The sequence below is a fragment of the Saccopteryx bilineata genome, chromosome 8 (assembly GCF_036850765.1).
Source record: "Saccopteryx bilineata isolate mSacBil1 chromosome 8, mSacBil1_pri_phased_curated, whole genome shotgun sequence".
Classification (NCBI taxonomy): domain Eukaryota; kingdom Metazoa; phylum Chordata; class Mammalia; order Chiroptera; family Emballonuridae; genus Saccopteryx; species Saccopteryx bilineata.
Window position 1 is genome coordinate 4,891,229 of NC_089497.1, and position 14,140 is coordinate 4,905,368.

The window sequence follows — 14,140 nt, forward strand, 5'->3', positions numbered from 1 at the left end:
GTAAAACAATGGTTATAGGATGCTCAAGGACCTCAGGGGAAGAATGGGTGATCTCAGGAGTGTAAAACAATGGTTATAGGATGCTCAAGGACCTCAGGGGAAGAATGGGCGATCTCAGGGGTGTAAAACAATGGTTATAGGATGCTCAAGGACCTCAGGGGAAGAATGGGTGATCTCAGGGGGAACTTAGATAGTAAGCACTAGAAAGAAGGTAGAATTCATAAAAAAAGAACCAGTCAGAAATAAAGAACACAATATCTGAAATAAAGACTACATTAGAAGGAGTCAATAGCAGGTTAGAGGAAGCAGCGAACCTAGACAGAGAGTCCTGTACCATTTCTCAATCCCTAAACAGGCCCAGTTCCAAAAGAACAGACATTCCCAGAGTGACCAGGTTACTAATACAGAAACAGATGGGAAGAAGAAGAAAGCTATTCCTGAAAACAGCTTGTTACACATCTGTGTGATGAGCACTCATGTGTATGTATATATATATATTTTTTAATATGCACTGCAGAGTCAGTCTCCAAGCTCTCTGCTTGTCTTTCTTTTCTTTTTTCTTTCTTTGCCTTCCCTTAGTTCGTCTATGTTTTCAAGAGTGAGTAGACTAAATTGCTTGAAAAGACTGATCTTTAGTGATGGGGGTAGCCCCTCAGGTATTCTGAATATGAGATTTATGGGCACGCGGGTCCCTTTTAACATTACCCTTCTAGAATTCCTTTGTTTTAATTCCAGTTGTTCACATCCTGTTTCAAGAGACGCCCTATGGAGTTGATCACATGCAGGAGAGCCTGTTTCAGACTTATTTATTAGGGAAATTCCCTTTCAGAGTCTTGGCATCAGAGAGAAGACCCCAGGGCCCCATGACCACGATGAATGTGCTGATCTTCCTCTGCACTCAGCCTTCCTCGTTCTTGACCTTCCTCACTGCTTTCATCAATTCATCATCCCTTCCATTCTACAAATCGGGGGGTAGGGTGGGGGGATGTTCAAAGCTGAATGTTTCAAGGGAATGGCGGTCAAGTCTCTTTTTAGTGCAATGTCATCCGAACTTTGGCATTCCATTTTTTTCAGTGTGGTAAATCTTATTTTTATGCGCCCGATCTTGCGATTCATACGTACCATCTTTCCTTGAGTGTTGTAATCTTGCAAGTAATTTTACATCATCTTCACCGAGCCAATGAAAAAGTGTGATTAGAACCAAGTCAAAGATGGACAGTCCAAACACAGGTCAGGGCCAGCCAATAAATACATTCCATTTAACTCTCAGAATATTTCAAAATCCTTTGAGGGTGTTGCCAGTCTTTGAAAGTCAGAATTTTATATTTAGTCTGGATTTCCTGGTTCTTATGAAGTACTGAGAGTTCTCACAAAACTGAATTAACCTTTATGCTTGAAAACAATGGGCTGAAACACTCTTAGCCTGGGCTCATGTTTGTAATTCAACACAGCCCCCCACTCTGATGGCTTCCTCCCATTAAAGTTCATCCATTTACCCTCTATTTCTGTCCCCTTTTATTATGTGTATTTGTGACACCTTCCCTATATCAACACATAGACACACACACACACACACAGGGTATATCTGATATTGAATATATGGAAATCTTTTTTCTGACTTTTTTTATCTTATACTTTTCCCTCAGCAGGTTCCACCTGCTTTAAATCAAAATCAGTAAAGAGTGCTTCCAAATTTCTAGTTTGACTAGAAAACTTCCCAACGTAGCAGAGCTCCCGTTTCAGGCCACGCTGGGATTTAGACATGTTGGATGAACCCAGGGACCTGAAGAGATGAGATGGTCACGGAAGAAACTTGCGAGGACTCTCATTACATGAGAACCTAAGAAGAGACATGTTGGAAGACAACTCATTCTGAACTCAACCTGGGCCCCAAATCAGGGTTGCAGTTGTGATAAGGAAGTGATCCGAAGACAGCACAGTTAAATCATGGGGCTGTTGGCCGAGGCCCCACATGCTTTTGCTTGAGTCCTAAGAAGAGAAGAGAATCAGAAACCACTAAGACCTCATTTGAAGAAAAACACAGTAAAAATATTGTAAAGATTAAAAGAAAAGAAACAACCTCTGTAAGACAGTAGGGCAAAGATAGCACTGCTGTGTTAACCCTCTTCCTGAGAATATGCCCAGAAAGTTAATACCTATGTCAGTCAATGAAAATACTTTCAATGGGTAAAGTTATTAGTTTAATGTAAAGCATGCAAATATAAATCAGATGAATATTTGGATAACACAGCAAGTGAAGAAGGACCTTCGTAAACACCAAAGAAGGAGAAAATATAGGAATGGTCCAATGACTATATAAAATTTTGAAATTTCTGCATGATAAACATTTTGAATTAAATTTAAAATTTACTTATGGTCTAGATGATGGAGTAAAAGTATCCTTAATATCAAAGGCGTTTCTATAAACTCTTATGTACCAACAAGAAAATTAATAGAAATTTGGACAAAGGGCACAAATAATTCATAAAGGATAGCCAAATGTTTGGAAATATATGAGCAAATATTTTGTTATTCACTACTTGAAAATATATAAAAATTTAAGTATGAGATGCCTTCTTTTTACTATCAATTTACAAAGATAAAAGAGGCAATACCTTTGTCAAGCAGTGTATATGAGAACTGCCACATTCTTTCTGAAGGGTATTTTGACAAGAATAAAAAAATATTAAATTTTTCTACTCAGCAACTCTTTTTCAAAAAAAATCTATGCTTAAAAAAAAACCCAGAGATTTGAGCAAATATTTGTGTGTGTATATTTGTGTGTGTGTGTGTACAAATGTTCATTAGAATGTTGTTACTCTTAATAGTAAAGATCTAAAATATAAAGTAATCTCTTGTAATGAAAAGATCAAGGTTGTAATTTTATATCTATATAATGTAATACAATTCCAGCTCTTTAAAGTAAATTTATGTACAGACAAGAAAGTGCAGAATATACCAATTAGAGCAAAAATATATACTAAGACATGTTGTATGCAAAACTTTTATTTTGAAGAAAGAGTGACTATGAGGAATAGACATCAAAATGCTAATAATGGTCATTGGATTTGGGATGTTTTACAGTTTTTGTCTTCAGTTATTTCTAAGCCTGCTCCAAATTTTATGTTACGTTTATAATTCGGGCAAAAACAAAAACAAAAACAAAAAAAACCCACAACTTTTTTTTTTTATTTATTCATTTTAGAGAGGAGAGGGAGAGACAGAGAGAGGAAAGACAGAGAAAGAGAGAAGGGGGAGGAGCAGGAAGCATCAACTCCCATATGTGCCTTGACCAGGCAAGCCCAGGGTTTCAAACCAGCGACCTCAGCATTTCCAGGTCGACGCTTTATCCACTGCGCCACCACAGGTCAGGCTCCACAACTTAATTTTCAATGTGATTAAACAAGTTGGTGGTTGAGGAGGTATGTAAATAACCTAGATCCAGACTCCCATGGAAAGTATTCATTAAAAGTTGAGGGTAAGACCAGGCGAGAAGCCGCAGAGTGGTGGGGTCCAGGGCACGCGGCAGGCTTTGCCTCGCCCAACAGAAGTAATAGAAGTCTCTGGCCAACACAGATAGTCTGAGGGTAAGTAGTGGCAGCCCCCGGTACGGACAGGTGGTCTGACCAGAATGGGGGCCACGAGGAGGACCAGTCCAGCTGGCAGGCATGCCAGGCGGCGGCCCTTTGGTAGCACGTCCGATCTGATCATGAGCGAGTTGGAATAACGGCCTGGACACTTCCTGAAATGGTTGGGGCAGATTTTATAAAAAAGCTGAGATCATCCATTCACAGGTAGACACAAAAGCTTCCAAATTACAGGGGATTTCTATAATAAAAGTGACCTCGGTTTTCAGACCAGACTGTGGTGGCCTGAGGATATATGAGTCAATCCATTTTTTATGGTTCTGACAACAATGCCTCTGTTCATATATATTGCTCTTTTATCTTTATTTTGCTGACCCATAAAATCTATTTTGCTGAAGTTCACTTCTGCTCCTACTGGATAAAATACTGAACTTAACTATTATTTAATCGTCTGGATAAACATTTCCTACAAATTAAGATCATTTTATGGGGCTTATTAATAATAACATTGTATATATAGAGGAGAATCACTGATTTTTTTTAAATCACTAAACAGGGTAAAATCGACCTGTGTAAAGTTGTGAAAGCTTTGTGTACACAATAGTGCTAATAAGGTGAGATTTTTTATGAGTTTTTTTATTATTAATTTTAATGCAGTGACATTGATAAATCAGGGTACATATGTTCAGAGAAAACATTTCCAGATTATTTTGACATTGGATTATGTTGCATACCCCTCACCCAAAGTCAAATTGTCTTCTGTCACCTTCTAGTTGGTCTTCTTTGTGACCCTCTCCTCCCCCCACCCCCTCTCTTCCCTCCTCGTCCCCTCCCCACCCCCACCCCCCACCTTAATAAGGTAAGATTTTGAAAGTACAATTAAACTGTATTCAAACGTAAAGATTGGGTCCTGGCCAGTTGGTTCAGATGTAGAGTATTGGCCAGGTGTGTGTATGTCCCTGGTTTGATTACTGGTCAGAGCACACAGAAGAAGCGACCATCTGTTTCTCCACCCCTCACCTTCTCCCTTCTCTCTCTCTCTATCTCTCTCTTCCTTTCTTGCAACCATGAATCAGTTGGAGCAATTGGCCCTGGGGAGCTGAGGATGGCTTCATGGCCTTATCTCAGGCACTTAAATAGGTCAGTTGCCGAACAACAGAGCAATGCCCAAGATGGGCAGAGCATCACCCAGGAGGGGGCTTGCCAGGTGGATCCCAGACAGGGCATATGCGGGAGTCTGTCTCTCTGTCTCCCCACTTCTCACTTAAGAAAAAAAAATACTCAAAGATTAGTAATTCAGTCTTTCTCAGAAACTTGTGGATTTAATTCAAGTAAAACATTATTCTTTCAGTATGTCAATATACTTTTTTCAGGCTGAGACTAATATCTCTACAACAAAATACAAGCAAATCACTTTCACTTGCAATCCCATTTCTAAAGCCCTGTCAATTTGTTATTGGAAATCTAATGTGTCAACCATGTACTTTGTTTTCTGTTTCCAACAAAAGAAAGAAAAGAGAAACGAACTAGTTAAACACATTAGAAAAATCTTCATCATTGATAAAACCGAGTCTTGGGTATAAGGGAGTCCATCACACCCTTCTCTCTGCCTTTGTGTATGTTTGCAGTTTTTATTATTATAATAATAGTTTATGGCATGTTTTTAACTGCTGATTCATTATCATGTACTTTCGATGTCAAGACAGATCTATCATACATCAACATAATCATCTTATATCGTGGGAAAGAACTTTTCTTTAAACGCTTCTCTTTTCACTACGTTCTATCGCTAACTCAGAGTTTTTCTAGATGCAATGGAGGATCCTGTGAATTCACGCTCCACTCAGTTTTCATAAACAAGGAGAGCGTGAACTCCGCCGTGCCCTGTTCCCACCGTGTGCGCGCGTGGTCTCAGGAGCGCAGTCCCTAGCCGCAGTCAGAATAAAGACAGTTAACCTTCAACAGTGAGATGCATTTCCCGTGAGCCTGGCATATGCTCTCGGGTTTCACACTCCCAAAAAACATGGGCTGAAGGCAGAGTCATTGAAACAGTATTAGCACAGAGGGGGAAAAAAAATTTTTTTTTCAAAAACTAGACGTCTTTGGTAGTCCCGAAATTATTCTGTTCTCCTTTGTCCTGGGCAGCTCCTGCACCTGAGCTCAGTAGTTCTTCCCTCTACACCCAAATACTTCTCTTTTGCTATCCCTGTGCTGCGGCTCCACCAGCCTTCGAGGACTCGGCCAACGATTAAAGCCCTTCCCCGCCCCGCCCTCCCCCCCCTCCCCCGTCTGCCCAGAGCAGTTGCAGTTTATGCCAAGTGTCCCGGTATAATTATCAATACACTTCATTTCACACAACGCAAATCACTCTCCACATTCAGTGTCATCAATGACTCATCCGTTTCTGTACATACCCACCGTGAAATCTTCTTCCCCTCTGGACCTTTGAACACTTTTTTTTCTTTGTACCTCATGCCTCGAATTGCCACTGTTAGCAAATAATGCAACTTTAACTGGGGATGCTATGTCTCAGATAAACAATGAATAATTTGGGGGAGAGGGAAGTGGGGTGGGTTTAAGTATGTCCCAAATTTTCCTAAAATTCACATTTCAATAAGCAGCTTGTTGTATTTTTCCCTGGCAATCTTATCACAGCTGAATCTACGTGCCCGAGGGCAACTTGAATGTTTTTCCCACTCTGAAGCTCTGACGGGGGCCTTCTTGCACCCTCCTGTGTTGAACCCCAGAATCCGCCTGCACCCCTCATAATCCCACCATGAGCTAACTGTCGTCAAAGCCGCTGGCATACCTACTGCCTCTGTGCATGTTTTTGTGACCCGAAGCAGAGAGCCGAGCTCTCCTTTTCTCTCTCTCTCTCTCTCATATTACTAATTGCATATTGACTTACACTAGCGACGAATCACTATTTTAAATGTCTAAGAATACGCAATGGAGTCGTTTTAGTTGGACTTGACACATTCGTAAACTGTTGAAGTTCCCCCAGAATTATTTTGAAAATCCCTGAGACGGCTTAATAATGTCTCACAAAGGTCGTTAAATAATCAACCCATTCGTTCATTTATCCACTTCAAAATTTAAAATGCACGTTATTTGATTCACTGATTGTAGCAACAAATGTACCCACCTGGTTTGGGACTTGTTTTTATTTTTTTTTTTAGAGAGAGAGACAGACAAGGACAGACAAATGAGAAGGGAGAAAGATAAACATCAAGTCATAGTTGCTGCACCTTAGATGTTTATTGATTGCTTTCTCTTACCTGCCTTGACCAGGGAGCTCCAGCGGAGCCAGTGACCCCTTCCTCAAGCCAGAGACCTTTGGGTTCAAGCCAGTGACCATGGGGTCATGTCTGTGAGTCCACGCTCAAGCTTGACCTGGCGTTTTGAACCTGGGTCCCAGGCAGTCACTCTATCCACTGCACCACCGCCTGGTCAAGCCGGTTAGGGGTGCTGAGAGTGGGGAGCTGTGATGCGTTGGGTAGTGGGTATATGTGAGGGGCTCCCCATTTCTGCTCCGTTTTTCTGTGAAAGATAAACTGCTCTAAATAGTCTATTAACATCTTTTTTTTTTTAGTGAAACAGGTCAATTTTTATTGAACTTTTTTTTTACTACTGAAAATTTCCTAAATACTTCATCTACTAACGGTATAAATTAATCAATGTAATTTTAATCCCCAAGAGATGAAGGTCAGTTATGAAATAATTTTAGTATTATTTATTTTCTTGCATGTGTACGCACATACACACACAGGAGAAACATAATCAAACCAAATTAATTATTGCTCATTTTTAAACTTTTCCAAAGGACAGAAATAATCACTTTGTTAGTTAAATTATTTTCATAAAAATATATCTCACTGTCAAAATATTTCTTATAATTTATTTTCTACAGATCTTTGGGATCACTCGATTCATTCACTGTTCATTAATACTTATTGCACAAGTACTAGCTATAGCTTAATAACTGGCTAATACCTTAAAGCAAATTGTAGCTTTTATCACAATAGTCTAAAAAGCAAAATTAGAGATTTTTCATAACAGATCGTCAAGAATGTGAAGTTCAAGCTAAAATGTTTTCTCAGAGAAAAGACTGAGTATGTACAGTGGTACATCCAATTAAAAACATAACCTCAACCCCATTTTAGCTTTTATTTTAAAGTAATCTATCAGACCTTTAGTCACAGGATGAATCAAGACGAAACATCATTTAACAGCATAACATCGATTCCATTTTGGCAAAAGATAAGTGGTTCTGGTCTTCCCAGCGACGTCATCTTTCCCCATCAGTGCACAGCTCTTAGGGTTGTGAATGAAGTGTATCAATCCCAGCCCAGGCAGCGGACTCAGTCGAATCAACCCTCCTGGGCAGTAGGATGCTGATTTCACAGACAAACTATACTCAGAGCCACCAGTAATGTGTTCTACTGCCAAACAAAGATACAAACTCGACAATGTCTTTTTTTTCCTTTTATTTATTTATTTATTTATTTATTTTTAGGCAGGAAGAGACAGACAGCAACATCAAGCTGTTCCTGTATGTGCCTTGAGCGGGGATCGAACCGGCAACCCCTAGGTTTCCAGATGAACAGTGTCTTTCGGACAACAATCAGGGAATTAAACAAGATGTTTTCCCTAAATGCTATTGTTGTTATTGAAAGCCAGAATTGGGTCCTGAGCTTCACATCAAAGACATGGGATTGAATGAAACTTTAAATCAATTCCCCCTCTAACAGAAACTTAAATAAATAGAGGTACAATTGAAAAACATGACGGTAATTTTATTTCTTACTACTGCCGCGGTCTCCACAAATATTTCACCCTCATAACCCAACAGCAGCAGTATTTTGCTAATTTCTAATAAATTGAAAAATCAAGTCGTTCACAGCAAAAGGTTGATTTTCCCCTTACTGCCACTTACATAAAATTTGGCCACCCCAATAAATTCAATTTTAAAAAAAAGCATACAGGCCCTGGCCGGTTGGCTCAGCGGTAGAGCGTCGGCCTGGCGTGCGGGGGACCCAGGTTCGATTCCCGGCCAGGGCACATAGGAGAAGCGCCCATTTGCTTCTCCACCCCCCCCTCCTTCCTCTCTGTCTCTCTCTTCCCCTCCCGCAGCCAAGGCTCCATTGGAGCAAAGATGGCCCCGGGCACTGGGGATGGCTCCTTGGCCTCTGCCCCAGGCGCTAGAGTGGCTCTGGTCACGGCAGAGTGACGCCCCGGCGGGGCAGAGCATCGCCCCCTGGTGGGCAGAGCATCGCCCCTGGTGGGCGTGCCAGGTGGATCCCGGTCGGGCGCATGCGGGAGTCTGTCTGACTGTCTCTCCCCGTTTCCAGCTTCAGAAAAATACAAAAAAAAAAAAAAAAAAAAAAAGCAGTACAGATTGGCAGTTGCAGAACAGTCACAGGGATATAAAGTACAGCCTAGACAATATCGTCAAGAATATTGTAATAACTGTGTGTGCTGTCAGATGGTACTAGTGTTATTAGGACAGTCACTTCTCAAGTTATATAAAGCGTCTGACCACTGGGTTGTTCACCCGAAAAGTCATATAATATTGTACAGCAACTGTATTCGAAACATAAAAAAATGTTTCTATTTAAAAATAAGATAAAATAACCAAAATAAGATGCACAGAGGAAAAAAAGTCGAGAAGCCACATTTCCATGTTAGATTCCTGAGGCAAGTATAAGGCCTCCACACTGTATTGCTTTGCCAGGTTCATCATGGAGTCTTCGCCATTTATCATACATGTGCTTCTGTCTTTTTTCTACTCAGAGGCACAGCGTGAAGAAAGCCCATTTCCCACTGAAACATCACCGTGTGGAACCGTGTGATAAAATGAGACACAGGAGGAATTTTACTCCGGTAAACAGTTGGTCCTATAGAATGATAGCGTTTTATCTTGAGACTGATATATCAATTTTAAGTCCTGAGAGATGACGGATCTGAGAGCTAGGATGTCACCAGTGATGAAGTAGATGCATGTGAAAAATTACAGGTAATGTGGCCAGGCCTGCTGAGAGGCCTCTCACCCACGACTGTGTTACAAACCAACCCAGAATGCCATGGTCCTGCTCTGGTGATGACTCCTGATTAATTATTCTGTAACACTGGTTGCAAAAAAAAAAAAAGAGAGCATTTGTGTTGTCATGGAGATTGACAGGGTGTCACTAAAAATAGAAGTTTGAGGATGTGGTCAATAGGAGCAGAAAGATATTTCTCAGCGAGCATTCTGATATGCATACATTTTATAGAAAGAAAAACAAATGGAGATTCTGAGGCGAAAAACGGTTTCAACAGGCTAGGAAGTCACAACAATTTTTTTTCTTTTCATCTCAAATAAAAGAAGCGGCAGCTAGTTTTGTTTGATCCCACATTCTGCCAAATTCAAAATGCGGCTCGCTCTATCTATGTATAAACTGTGGAATGATTGTGAAAGTGTTTTCCTGATTAAAGTAAGGGGCCCCGGAGCTGCTCCGGCCAGCAGCTCCCGTCCCCTGGAGGACACTGGCATTTAGCATGTTATCCGAGGAAAAGATGCGTGCTAGAAAATCGTGGCTTTGTTTTTTAAATTGTATACATTTTTATCTCGCATAAAAAGATCTGTATGGTTATGAAATAGTAACTTCGGGATCGCCAGTTCTCTCTCTGCCTCAGTTTTCTCATCTATCGAACGGGAATAATAAGTCTTTCACTGACAGTTGTGAGGATTAAACAGTACATGGCGAATGCCGTATACAGATTTGCTGTTTTTCGGCTATTATTCAGTTTTTATGGTGGTATTACAGGAATACAAGAAAACGCGGCATTCTTTCAAAACCGGTAGTTTGACAAATACTTATGGGTCAACATTAAGACAAAATTAAAGTGGGATTGTATAGGACAGGGCATGTATGGCACGTGCCTGACCCAAAGATGGAAAACAAACAGGACAGACTGTCATTTACTCACACCTCTCAATCACTTGTCAGGAGAAGACACATTATCCAGGACGGGGCACACACCCGGGAAGCAGAATTTCTGTGTTTGGTTTGCATTTTCAGAAGTTGAACCATAATGAGCAAGTTGTAAAAGCTCTCTGCACCTCACTGTTCAGATCTAATGGGGGGGGACATCCTCCCCTTTTTACAAGTATGTTTCCAAGTATAAATACAATGACAATTCTGAAAGCCGTGAGGAGGCACAGAAACAGATTCTCTACCATATGCCAACATCATCTGCAATGGCTGCAGTAAAATCTCTCCTGTGCCCGTGTTATCCCTGAACTTCATAAAGTGCCATTGCCTTGTGAGAAAGAGACCGCCACCAATATGATTCTGAAGACAATGGAGGGGGAGTTAGCCAGAAGAAAGACTTACAGAACAAAAATGTGAGCAGTTCGTCTTTGAAGCAGCTCTCCAAAAATCTGGTTTGACTATTAAAGGGACTCACAATGTTAGGGTCTCCACCAAACCCTCTGCAGTCGGAAACTGAATCTTTTCTCACTTTCTCATAGACCTCATTAATGTCCAATTCATACAGCACATATATTTGTCTTTTTCCTTTTTGCTTTTTAGTAGATAGTAGCTTCAATTTTCACATTGTCAAAACTTTAATTCTTTTCTTTGATTCTTTCATTCTTTTTTCTTTATCTTCTCTTCCAAGTGAGAGAAGGGGAGATAGAGATACAGACTCCCACATGCACCCTGACTGGGATCTACCTGGCAACCTCCATCTGGTGACGATGCTCTGCCCAACTGGGGCCGTGCTTGCAATGAAACTATTTTTAGCACCTGAGGCAGAGGCTCCACAGAGCCATCCTCAGTGCCCAGGGTCCATGCATTTGAACCAACCAAGCCAGGCCTAGAGGGAAGAGAGAGAGAGAGGGAGAGAGAGAGAGAGAGAGAGAGAGAGAGAAGCGGGAGGGGTAAGGGTGGAAAAGCAGATGGTGGCTTCTCCTGTGTGCCCTGACCTGGAATTGAACCTGGGACATCTATACACTGGGCCAATGCTCTACCACTGAGCCAATCATCCAGGGCCATATTTTCAAACCAGATTTTAGTTGTTAGCATAGATTTAGATGTCTGTTTGTAAGTTAAAGGGACTACAGTTCATATACTTTAACTACTGTAAATTTAAAAGTGGCAAAATTGATATGGAAAGAGATAAAATAAATTGTTGAAGGTATACTTCCTTAGTGGAAGCATTAGCTGGCACATAGGATTTCTGAATTGTACTGCTATCAGTATGGTTCTTAACATATACCTTTAGCACGTATACATTTTATTTATGGTGAATTAAAAATAGGTACTGTAGTGAATGAAAGTCAATCTCCAAGTTTTTCAAAAGTCAGATAGGTATCATCTTGGTTTTTATAAAAAAAAATATATATATGTCAAACCTATGTTATAGGAATTAAAGATAGATTACCTGAAAGAGCAGATTTTACACCTAAAATCTCTCCTGTTGTGGTTTTTTTGTTTGTTTGTTTGTTTTTTAGTTAACATATAATAAAAATTAGTGTTTTCAACCTGGAAATGCTGAGGTCGCCAGTTGTTCAAAACCCTGGGCTTGCCTGTTCAAGGCACATATGGGAGTTGATGCTTCCAGCTCCTCCCCCCTTCTCTTTCTCTGTCTCCCTCTCTGTCTCTCTCTCTTTCTCTCTCTCTCCTCTCTAAAAATGAATAAATAAAATTAAAAAATTTAAAATATATATATATTTTTAAATTAGTGTTTTGGACAGTTCTCTGAATTTGACCATGTTTATATCTGTATAACCACTACCACTTTACAGATACGGAACACCCTAGCAGCCCCCCAAACTCCCTTGGCTTACCTCTTTACACTCTCCCTCAACCCTGGGCAACCGCTGATTTATTCTATCCTAATGCTGTCCTTCTGAAAATGTCTTATAAATGGAATGATCCCAGATGTAACTTTTTGCAACTAACTTTATTACACAGCAAAATGCCTTTGCGATCCATCCAAGTTAATACAGATGTGAATAATTTGTTCATTGTTGTTGTTCAGTAATATTCCATTATGTGAACGCACTACGGTTTGGTTTACCCATCACCACCCACTGAAGGACATTTAACTTATTTCCAGCATTGGCAAATAAGAGTGCATTTGCTATAAAAATGGGTGCACAGGTCTGAGCAGTGGTGGCGTAGTGGATAGAGCATCGCCCCAGGGTGCTGAGGTCTCCAGTTTGCTGGCTTAAGCACAGGCTCCTCGGCTTGAGTGCGGGCTCCCTCAACATGATCCCAAGGTCACTGGCTTGAACAAGGAGTCGTTGCCTCAGCTTGAGTGCCCCCAATCGAAGCATGTATGAGAAGCAATCAATAAAATATAAAATTTAAAAAAAAACACTAAAGTAAAGCAACTCTGAGTTGATGCTTCTCACTCTCTCTCTCTGTCTCTCCTCTTTTCTCTCTATTCCTTCCTCTCTCAAAAAATAAAAGTAAAAATAAGCAAAAATTTGTGCACATGTTGTTTTTTTCATGCCATTAAGTTTATTTACAAACACATCTAATATGTTGAGTTCAACAGTTTAATCCATTTTTTTAAAGAGACTGCACCTCTCAAAAGGATCCTCTTCTTATCTGCTTCACGAATTAATGAAAACATCCTTATTTTTTAAGCAGTTGGTGTCTTACTATGAAGAAAGGTGCAACAAATCCAGACCCAAAGAACAGGGTCATCGTGGCTAGTAACCGCTACTTACTTTCCGCTAAAAACGGCAAATTCTTCCCTGGGCCCTCCTCACAGTGGCTCCTACGGACCACAGAGGTTGTGAACCTCCTCATGCTCTGTCCCAACATCGGGCTGTCGGAAGCCTTGCAAAAAAATGGCGATATCACACCAACTCCTCTTTCGCACGACCTTGTTCTGTGCACATGTTTGATGTGAACTGAAGTTTCCATTTCTCTAGGGGCAATGTCTAGGAGAGCCGCTTCTAGGTAATAGGGTTAATAGGAGTTCAACGTGAGGAAAAGCTGCCAGACTGTTCTCTAGAGTGGCAATACCATTCTGCATTCTCAGGGGGAGTGTGAAAGAGCTCCCACAGCTCCGCCTCCTTGCCAGTCCCTGGAGTAGTCCGATTTTATCCAATTCTTCTTTCTATTGTGCACACAGTTGTATCCTATCATGGCTTTCATTTGTCATTTTCTAATGATGAATGCGGTGGGGCGTTTTTCATGTGTTTATTTACCTCCCACATCGTCTCTAGAGTAAGGTTTGTTCAAATAAGTTTCTCATTTTTAAAAATGGGCTGTTTGATTTTATACTGGTGAATTTTGAGAGACTTTTACATACTCTGCGTGTAAGTCCTTGGTCAGATACGTGACTAGAAAACATTTTTTTTCCAGTCCATAGCTTTTCTTTACATTCTTTCCACGCTGTCTTTTGCAGAACAAAAGTCTTCAATTTTGATCAAGTCCAAGTTACCGATTTTTAAATATACAATAGCTCCAGCTTTAGGTGTCCTGTCAAGCGTCGTTATGAAGATTTCTCTCTCAAGGTTTCTTCAAAAAGTTTTAAAGTCATTTATTTTA

The 14,140-nt window shown here is 40.5% G+C and overlaps 1 pseudogene; it reads right to left on the reverse strand.

Annotated features, from left to right (window-relative positions):
• Positions 1–13,090: 13,090 nt before the first annotated feature.
• Positions 13,091–13,455, reverse strand: LOC136312005 (cytochrome c oxidase subunit 7C, mitochondrial pseudogene; annotated as a pseudogene).
• Positions 13,456–14,140: the final 685 nt, after the last annotated feature.